At 30.8% G+C, this 10,029-nt stretch overlaps 1 protein-coding gene and 1 long non-coding RNA gene across 4 annotated transcripts in view; both read left to right on the top strand.

Moving 5' to 3' along the window:
- The first annotated feature begins 101 nt into the window (after positions 1-101).
- LOC143202580 (uncharacterized) lies at positions 102-3,433 on the top strand. 2 transcript variants are annotated; one of them, XR_013007192.1, is made up of 3 exons: positions 102-786; positions 2,317-2,417; positions 2,686-3,433. It is a non-coding gene; the product is annotated as an uncharacterized LOC143202580 (long non-coding RNA). The 2 variants fall into 2 exon arrangements; XR_013007193.1 differs by lacking the exon at positions 102-786 and adding an exon at positions 889-2,260.
- Positions 3,434-7,129: 3,696 nt separating this feature from the next.
- LOC143202577 (ubiquitin-conjugating enzyme E2Q-like protein 1) overlaps positions 7,130-10,029 on the top strand; it is a 28,770-nt gene continuing 25,870 nt past the window's right edge. Inside the window, exon 1 of one of the 2 annotated variants that reach the window (XM_076414188.1) lies at positions 7,130-7,367. The gene's annotated coding sequence lies outside the window, so the exon portion shown is untranslated. The remainder of the gene's footprint in view (positions 7,368-10,029) is intronic. The other variant, XM_076414189.1, reaches the window with a different exon arrangement.

The raw sequence follows: 10,029 nt of genomic DNA, 5'->3' as shown, positions 1-10,029 counted from the left end.
GCTTATTATTCTGTACGCCAGAATTCAGTTTTATGCAGCTAGTATCATTATACATCATATGAAGGACACAGAATAAAAACTAATTTAAGCTTTTAAGCTAATTTAATCCTTAAAAAAAGCATATTGAAGCTTGAAGTAAAATAAAAATATATTTGTTTATATATTTGTGTGTAAAACAAAAAGCTCTTTTCTTATATTTTTAGTAGTGTTACCAAAGAAAAATTTCCTTGAAATTGTATAACTATCTTATATATTGCCAATGACACCCCTAATTTTCTTTTAGAACTTTCATTATAGATTGTTTGGTAGTAAAAGTTCTATATCACTAGCATTATGAGAATCATTACAAATATTCATTAGTCATAATACTAATAATTTATAAGAACTATAATAAAACTATATAAAAATAGTAGTCATAATACCTAAAAAATGGTTTCATGAAAATAGATGATGCCCCAGAGGAATTGCGATGTTCTCATGTTAATGAAGGGGAAGAATCTTGGGTGATCATTTTCAATTCATATTACTTTTAGGATTCGGAATAAAAAAAGGACATGCATTCTTATACATTGGTGAAAGAGATGTCAGTTTTTTGACAATTACTTTACATATACTTACGGTTGAAGTTAGATTTGATTCCTTTTCAATGCCATCTTATTCATGCTTAAAAGCTGATTCTAAAGATTCTGATTTACTTTAAGAGACTTGGATTTGGCCAGAAGCTCGTTACAAGTACTGCATGAATTGGATATTCAAATTCTACGATGAAATGATTTATGAATATAGGTAGGTGGATATTCTTTTAGAATAGTTTATTTTTGTTCTGAAATATATCATATATTTTTCTGGACATTCTATATTTCTGGTTGACACATTTTAAGCTGTAATGGTTTTAGTCTTCTGCAAAATGACCTTATGCGACCCATGACATTAGATTTAAGATTTTAGATTAGATTTAAGTATTATGCCAGACGACAATGATTATTTTTCTCTTGTGCGGCTTGATAATTTCTTTTTTCTCTCTTCTCTCTGAATATTATTCCATGATCCTGAGGGTTTATAAAATTTGTCTGTCGTTCCGTTCTACCATATTTGTACACTTCATATTCGAAAGTTCATGAAAATATTTTGAGCATATCTCAGAACAAATAATTTCGATCTACGATTCGCCATTTAATAGGAAGAATAATTGGAAATAATGGAGTCAGTTATTATTTATAAATTTCATTATATTCTTTTGCATCTACATAACTTATTCACAATATTTGGATATGCGAAGCTATTTTGTCCATTTTTCTGCTTAATTCCTAATTTTGTTGAGAGTACTCCACTCTTGAAGAATGATCCACCGTTAGGAACATAATCTTCCTCGCATTCAGTACAAAAGTGTTCCATTTAAGTGGCCCCAAAAATCACTATGTTAACTACTTTACCCATGTGATTTACCACAAATGGAAAATATCACTATGACTATAAAACAATATTTTAAGTTATACAAGTTATAGTATGTGAACATTATCACAGTAAAGATTAAGGAGCAATGCGTCCTTCTGGATAAATATCTAGTTTTCAGTGATTGTAATAATAAATTGTAGGTTACATCTACAATTAGTGAAAATGTATTAATTAAAAAGTGTGGTCAGAGGAGAAGGGTTCATCCAATAGATGAATATTATTATTAGTGCAGTCCTATCATAGAAAAAATAGAAATTTCACGGTATAAGCGACCTTGCGGAAATGTTTTATTTAGTTCAATCAACGGTAGCACTGCGATCGCAAATTGTGATTGGCTAGTTTAAATTCCTGGTGCCGCCACTAACACGGAACGTGATTGGTCGATCAAATTGTGTGAAGTCAGCATTTTCTATGGGCGTCCATTTTTTAAGTTTGTTGTTTGAAGGTTTTGGTTTTTGTTTAGATTAAGAAATATTCGTTTTACGTTGTGCATATTTTCTGTTTTACATTAATTATTATGGAGTAATAATATAAAAATTGATGACATTGCGTCAGTGTAGTAAAAGATGTAGTATACCGGGGTAAATATCTACTACGGAAATTAAACATCGTTTCCCAAAGAATCTCGCTCCTTTCCAAAAATGGGTTGATCAAGTAAATAGTAGTAAGTTACCTGGATAAACCACAATGCAAATATATCAACGTCATGGTGTCTGTCACGTACATTTTAATGAAAAATTTAGAATTACCCTTCCTTCATGAACAGGTATTAGGGTAAATGCATATCCAACATTGTTTTTATCAGGTACATATAAAATTATCTATCTACTACATGTCTGTTTATATATTGTTTGTTTACAGAAAGTCAAAACCTATTTATGAAGATGTTAGTAGCAATAAAATTCAATTAATCTACCAAGTTGTCAGTGTGATATCTCTACATAAAGAAGTCTTACAAGAAGGTAATAATTAAGATAACTGGATAATTAGTAGTAATAAATACTACTTTTAATTATAAAATATCCCTAAAATGTATGTAATACTTTAACTTTTTAGAGCAATCAGTGTTCAATAATTTCATAGCTATTGTATATTTAAATTTGATTGCCTTGTTAAGAAAATATTTGTTACGGTGCCATCAATTAAAAATTTAATTGCTACTTTTAGGGGATTTATTACCTTAAAGAAATCTATTTTGTGTAAATTTACAAATAACTACATTTGTTTAAGAAATCTTAACCAAGATTGCTTAAAGAATTTTGTTGGATCTATTAGAGGTCATGGAGGTAGAAACAGCATCCTTCACCTAGTATGCTCGAGAAATCTTTAAAAGGGCACATCATCACTTCAATTTTTTCACATCATCCTCCCGGAGAAAGTTGTGAAGAAGATGAACATGTTATATAACTTATATTCTTTTTTAACGGGAGATTTAGTACCTCTTGAGGTTGTTAAATCACCAGTTGAGTCTATATTTTCAGTTCCAGAGAATTCTCTGAGAAAAACAAGAGTCTAATATTGTATTTTAGTCTTATTTCAGGTTATTTAACAAAATTTTAGAAAAAGAGACAACATGCAATATTTGTCTACATTCTATATTAAGTAGTTCCACAGATTAAATATTCTAAAATCTAAATATGTTTAAAAAAACACATACATTTTTAGTGTTTCAACTGTCCAATACATAATGATTTTCAAGACCAAATTTTAAAACTTATTATGAGGTGTGATTGTATTTTTGGTATAAGTTTACCTTCAATATATCAAGATAAGTTAGAACTCTAATAGATCCCATAAAATTGATGGCACTAAACAAATATGAGAAGGCGTTACAGAAGAATTATAAATATTTTAATTTTGCCTAGAATATAGTTCATAATTGTTTTTTTTTGCTTTTTGTTTATATACATTTATATTATTTACACTTATGTATATTTGTATAGGATTTTATTTTAATAAATTAATTTTAAAAATTAAATTTGATTTTCATTTAAATACTATTGCCAATAAATGTGACGTCACAAAGTAATCTGGCGAAATGGCAGACTAATCAAAGCGAAGTATTTCCCTTACAGGTTTCTACATAACTATTCTAAACTAACCAATCAAATTCACGTTATCGGCGCCGCCAATGATTGAACTAAGCAAAACTTTGCCCCACTACTTACCAGGGGTGTGCAACTCCAATGGTAATTGGACACAAGAGTTTAATTCTTGAAACGGCTGGCACGCGACATGCCGAATTCTTGTAACCTATACGTATATTTGAAGAACATAATATAAATTAAATAAATTATCGTGAACTCACAAATTAATATTTCTGTTGAGACTAATACTTCTGTAATTTAAATTATACCAAAGTTTTTTGGTATATTTTTCAACTCTTGTAATATAACAAATTTAATATGAAGCACCTTTTATAAACATCTTTTATTTAAAAATAATATTGAAAGGAAAAAAGAGGAAATAAACCAATGTAATTATTTATCAATATATAAACATTATAATAACAAACCAAAGTTATAGTTCTTATAAATTATTCGTTTAGTTGAAGAGTATAGAGAATATATATTGTCGAATTCACAAATCAACCTAAAATCTCACCTGAAACTCAAATTCAAAATTAACTAAGTTTACTAAGTTATTTAACTTTTTATAAACATATTTAATATTAAAAAAAAAGAGAAAATAAAACAACATGTAAGATAATAAATATAATTTATGTATCAATATATAAAAAGATAAGTATCCATTTATTTTTAAAATTACTCAATAATATATTTTGCACGGTGCTAAAAAATATCTTCATTGTTTTCTTAACGAATCTGTTCGGTATTCAAAAACAGCATGTAAACCCTTGTCTCAATTATTTAAGTAAAAGCAAGTAATGTAATTCAAATCTATATGGATTAAGCCCGTTTGTAGAATATACACGTATATATATATATATATATATATATATATATATATATATATATATATATATATATATATATATGTATATATATATATATATATATATATATATGTATATATATATATATATATATATATATATATATATATATATAATTATTAATTATGATTAACATAAAATCTTCTTCCATTAACGTAGGGTAGGTATGCAGAAACTGAGGTTGTAGATTATATAACAACACATGTCCTATCCTGTGTTTTTGACCTCATTTATCCATGCTTGAACGCTCACTTTTACGATTTGTACCTCTGGAATTCAATTGATTCGCCTCTTGAATTATATAAATCTTTATGAGACAATAAATTTAGTCTTTCCAAACTGCACTGCTTAACTTAGCTCGGGTTTTATTCAATATAAGCTAATTTGGCGGTAATTATATTTTTATCTGATTTTAATTACTCGCTTCTCACCTTTTGATACACTCTTATGAATTCCTGATCAAATTTACAAGTGTTTTTTTTTATCGCTCTTAGTAGTTCCACAATCTTCCCAGAGGGCAATAAGTATTTCTTACTGTTGTATGATGAATATATTAGACTTGCTAGCGGTTCCCCATAGTTGGATTCCATATTACCAAATAGGCTTGAGTATAGATTTATACAATAATATCTTGTTATCTAGTGATAACTTGGATTTGCGCCCGATAAGCCAATACATTTGGTAGAGTTTAAGTCCAAGTTGTTTCAGTTTGTCGAGGATATGCTTCCTCCAAGTTTCGATTTAGATGCATACCAAAATATTTAGCATCCTCTGCTTGCGGGAATTGACAATTATTGATATTGACTGGTGGATATGTTCTTCTACACACCGTAAAAGTTAAATGATTGGATTTTGTTTCGTTAATTGATGCTTTGGCTGGATCTTCATGAGGGGCTAAGACTGCTGTGTCGTCTGCGCATGTTGGTTATATTTGTCGCAGGTAGATCAGCTATGTACAAAAGATATAGTACTGGACCTAGTACACCTTGCGGAACTCCCGAATATATTGCATGTAATGTTGCGGAATGACTCATGAATGATCAATGAACTGTAATTTTGATGTACGCTTACATAAAGGACTTTGAGTCATATTTATCTATACACGGTGCATTATCTTGGTGAAGCAGCACTTTCTTATTCTTCAAATGCGCCCTTTTTTCGGCGATTTCGTCCTTAAAACGGTCCAATAACGCTATGTAATAGTCGCTATTGGCTGATGGCCCTTCCTTTTTCAAGGTAGTCAATGAAAATTATTCCATGCGCATCCCAAAATACAGACGCTATAACCTAGCCAACCGACTTTTGCGTTTTCCCACTTTGAAGCGGGTTCATCGTGTGCAGTCTACTCGGATGACTGTCAATTGGACTTCGGAGTGAAATGATGGAGCCATGTTTCATCCATTGTCACATATCGACGCAAAAACTCGGGTTTATTACGCTAGATCATCTTCAAACACTGCTCCGAATCATCAACTCGTTGTTTTTGGTTAAAAGTGAGCCCGCGCGCACTCACTTTGCACAGAGCTTTCTCATACCCAAATATTCGTGAATCATATGATGTACACGTTCAGTTAATATCTTTAGAGTGTCTGCTATTTCAATCAATTTCAAGTTACGCTCATTCAAAATAATTTTGTGGATTTTTTAAAATGTTTTCGTCGGTAACAACCTCTTTTGAGCCTCCTACCGTCTTCGGTGCTCATTTCACCACGTCTAAACTTAGCATACCAATCCTTGATGGTTGATTTTCCTGGGGCAGTGTCTGGAAACTCGGTATCAAGCCAAGTTTTTGCTTCAACTGTATTTTCCCCTTCAAATAGCAATATTTTATCTATACGCGATATTCCTTTTTATCAAGTTTTTTCACAATAACAAAAGTTGCTTCACTCAAAATGCTATAATTCACAAACTAATGATCCGACAGCTGTCAATATATACACTATAATGTATGTAATATTATACACGCATCCTTTGAGGGTTAGGGCTAACTAAAAACATATGGATTTAATTCTAGTAGCGCCATCTATGAGTCAGGTCGGGGACTTTTCAATTAACCTATAATGCTCTAAAGTTTACTGTACGAAAAAAAAACACTTTTGTTAATAATATAACGACATATTTCATTTCATTTTGAAAGTAATTGCTGCAAATATTCTACAGAATTGAAATGATTGATTACATCATGCGTAATGAGAAGGAAAGTGGGTTTATAGGTCGCTTATGTCTATTCTGGACGTTTTGTTGCCAAAATTGCAGATAAACAAGCGTAACTTAGGACAATGACATATATTTATTGACACCGAGTACTTTATTAGATTGTGAAATGAACTGTTTAGTTTTGACTCGTTTTATATTTGCTTAGCGTTCGCGTGGGTTACTACCGTCTTTAATTCTATTTAAGGGATGATCGATTGACATATAAAAAAAACCGGCACAAAATTCTTGATTAATAAAACTCGACCTTGAGAATATCAGTTAAGATCGCCCGGAAAAATAAAACAAAAACGTTATTTTTGCGATGACTGTTGACCAGTAACATCGACCCAAAAAACCTAAGCTCACGGCAAACTCCTATTGTTTCTCTTATCAAATCCCATCATAAACTTAAAATAGAACGTTATTGCGACTGTTAATCGGCGAGGAAATCCGTTTGGATGCTTCTTCAAACAAGAGACGTCCTATCTCATCGATAGACGAGCGAGATTCACAAATAAATCATTTTTCCAAACAACATCCAGAAGATAAGGGGCATCATCTAGTAGGCAGTAACGCAAGGCGCTCGGCAGATCGATCCGCGCCTGTTCGTATCCAGTGTGCGCAATCAGTCGGGCTCCTCCGAATGTCATTTGTTCGCTATTCTCGGTGTTATCGTGCGGTCAAAGCGCGGGGCGATACCCGGTACATTGGAAAGGTTTTATCGCATATTTATCAATGAAAATGGGCAGGACAGTTATCGGTAAGTGATAAGCCAGCATGTGATCCGATTTACTCCATCGATTGTCACTACGCCTTCCTGTTATTTGTTGTTGCTTTTTCAGCAATGTCACAACAGACCTCAGAACATTTAGGTTCTATTCGATGAAAACTGATGTTTTTTATTAGTATATTTTATTTAGATTTAGCATTAACCTACTTATTTGGAATTATTAGCAGTATATATTTTAAATTAATTTAATAGTAACCTATATAATAAAATGATAATTAATAATAGCATTTAAAATATATGGTGGATACATTATATAATGTAAATATTCAATTCAATACATACCCACATAATAATACCTAATACATACTCGATACAATAATTAAATAATATTCGAAAACAGACAATTTACATTTTGATAAAATAATCTAAATATGTTTACGATGCTGCTTACGTTCAAATATAGAAGTAAAGATTGTGTATTTATAAATCACTGTTCTTATACAAACTCAATCAAAATAGTATGTTGTCTAGTAATTACAGTCCATCTCAATCTATTTTTTTATTCGGTACACTGCTTATTTTTAATGGAAAATTACTTTATTTACATACAGACATCATGTCTGAATCCAGGAATTAGGATTATTAAAACAAGTTATGTATGACTTTGTAAATATAAATTATTTATACACCGATTTAAAAGTTGCCTGAGTGTTTTGTCTCTTTGACGAGTTGCTAATCTATCGACGTATTTATTATGAGTAAATATTTTAAATTAATTCAATGGTAACCTATATAATATAATAAAATGATAATTAATAATAGCGTTTAAAATATATGGTGGATACATTATATAATGTAAATATTCAGTTCAATACATACCCACATAATAATACCTAATACATACTCGATACAATAATTAAATAATATTCGAAAACAGACAATTTACATTTTGATAAAATAATCTAAATATGTTTACGATGCTGCTTACGTTCAAATATAGAAGTAAAGATTGTGTATTTATAAATCACTGTTCTTATACAAACTCAATCAAAATAGTATGTTGTCTAGTAATTACAGTCCATCTCCATCTATTTTTTTATTCGGTACACTGCTTATTTTTAATGGAAAATTACTTTATTTACATCGTGTCTGAATCCAGGATTAGGATTATTAAAACAAGTTATATATGACTTTGTAAATATAAATTATTTATACACCGATTTAACAGTTGCCTGAGTGTTTTGTCTCTTTGACGGGCTCTTAATCTATCGACGTATTTGTTTAATTTTTACGTATCTACACATGTAAAAACATTAAACAATGAGTTGATTAAAACGAGGTTGACGCTGCAATGGCACCAGTGAAGAACAAAGTATTTTTAATAAATTCATTTGTTTGCGGAATTACACTCATCTCCACTAAAGGTTTGGTATAAATCCGGGAGGTAATTAATATACACTTGCAGGTTATAGTATTAGTTCTGGGAAAAAGTTCGTAGCGTTTGTTTGTAAGATTAGTTAGTTCAGCTGGTGTGGAAATTAATTTATTTAAACTAAATTTGCACTGTTATTATCAACAATTATGACACATTGTAGTTAGAGCATATTGGTCTGTGGTTTTTGGCTGAAAACTGAATCAGGTGGTTTTCACAGGTTTCTGTTAAAAGCACACCTTAAGTATATTGAGATGTTTTTGCAGAAGTCGGAGCAACTGATAGTCAAAGGGTTCCACAATAATGGATAAACAGCTAGCAATGAAAAGCAAAGCCACAAAGGCACCAATACATACAAATTATATGCCCGGTGTTTTTTAGAAGCATGGCTCAAGTGACTTCTACTGAATTAGAACAGGAAGTTTCTACTAAGTGGCATACTGAAGCACGTTTGTCTGCTGTATTCAGTAAAGTGTCAAGAGAGGGAATTACATTATGATAATATATATTCTCTCACACAGAAACAGGAACTCTTTCTGAAAATATAATCACAGTTTTAGAATATTTTTATTAACGATTGGGTTTGGTAATGTATGATTTCTTACTGCTTTTCAAGTTCAAATTCTCGTAGAAAAATTTCCCTCGACTAATCTATGCGTTTGATGAAAATCGTTTTTCACAAGCATTTTTCAACTTAAAAAGAACTTAATCTGGCTAATAAGGTAAATGTTGAAACTATTCTTATTTAATTAACTGATTTGAGTCATATTTTTTTGAGTTGCGTGGGCAGGAATGTTATCTTTGGTGGAAATTCAATATACTTCGGTAAACCTGGACTTCTTCAATGAATGTTTATATACAGTTTCATCAAGAGGAGATAATCCATGGATAAAATCCCATGACTTCATACACCCTGAGATATTTGAAAAGCTGAATTTACTTCACTGCTTAGTATCTTGTTTTAATTCAAAATTATGATAAAATATCAGAGCATACTATTGCTTGCAATAGCAATGCATTTTTATTTGAGATGGAGCCACTACTAAAATGCCACTACGAAACGGTTGTATTTCTTGGCAATTAAAAAGAAAGGTTTTCTGTTAATTATTGCAACTGACGATAAAAAGCGGATCTATTACTAAGCGCAAAAAGTCATAGATTATTGCAGGAGAGCCATCTACATCGAGACCAAAGCGGAAAATTATGGTCATAAAGTTTTGCTATGCATCTGGTGGGATCTTCAACATGTAGTGTATTAGA

This window comes from Rhynchophorus ferrugineus, unplaced genomic scaffold, assembly GCF_030347505.1.
Source record: "Rhynchophorus ferrugineus isolate W39M unplaced genomic scaffold, kcgeb_rfMv2 rfM9, whole genome shotgun sequence".
In the NCBI taxonomy this organism is placed as follows: Eukaryota; Metazoa; Arthropoda; class Insecta; order Coleoptera; family Curculionidae; genus Rhynchophorus; species Rhynchophorus ferrugineus.
This window is presented reverse-complemented; position numbering and strand designations above follow the sequence as displayed.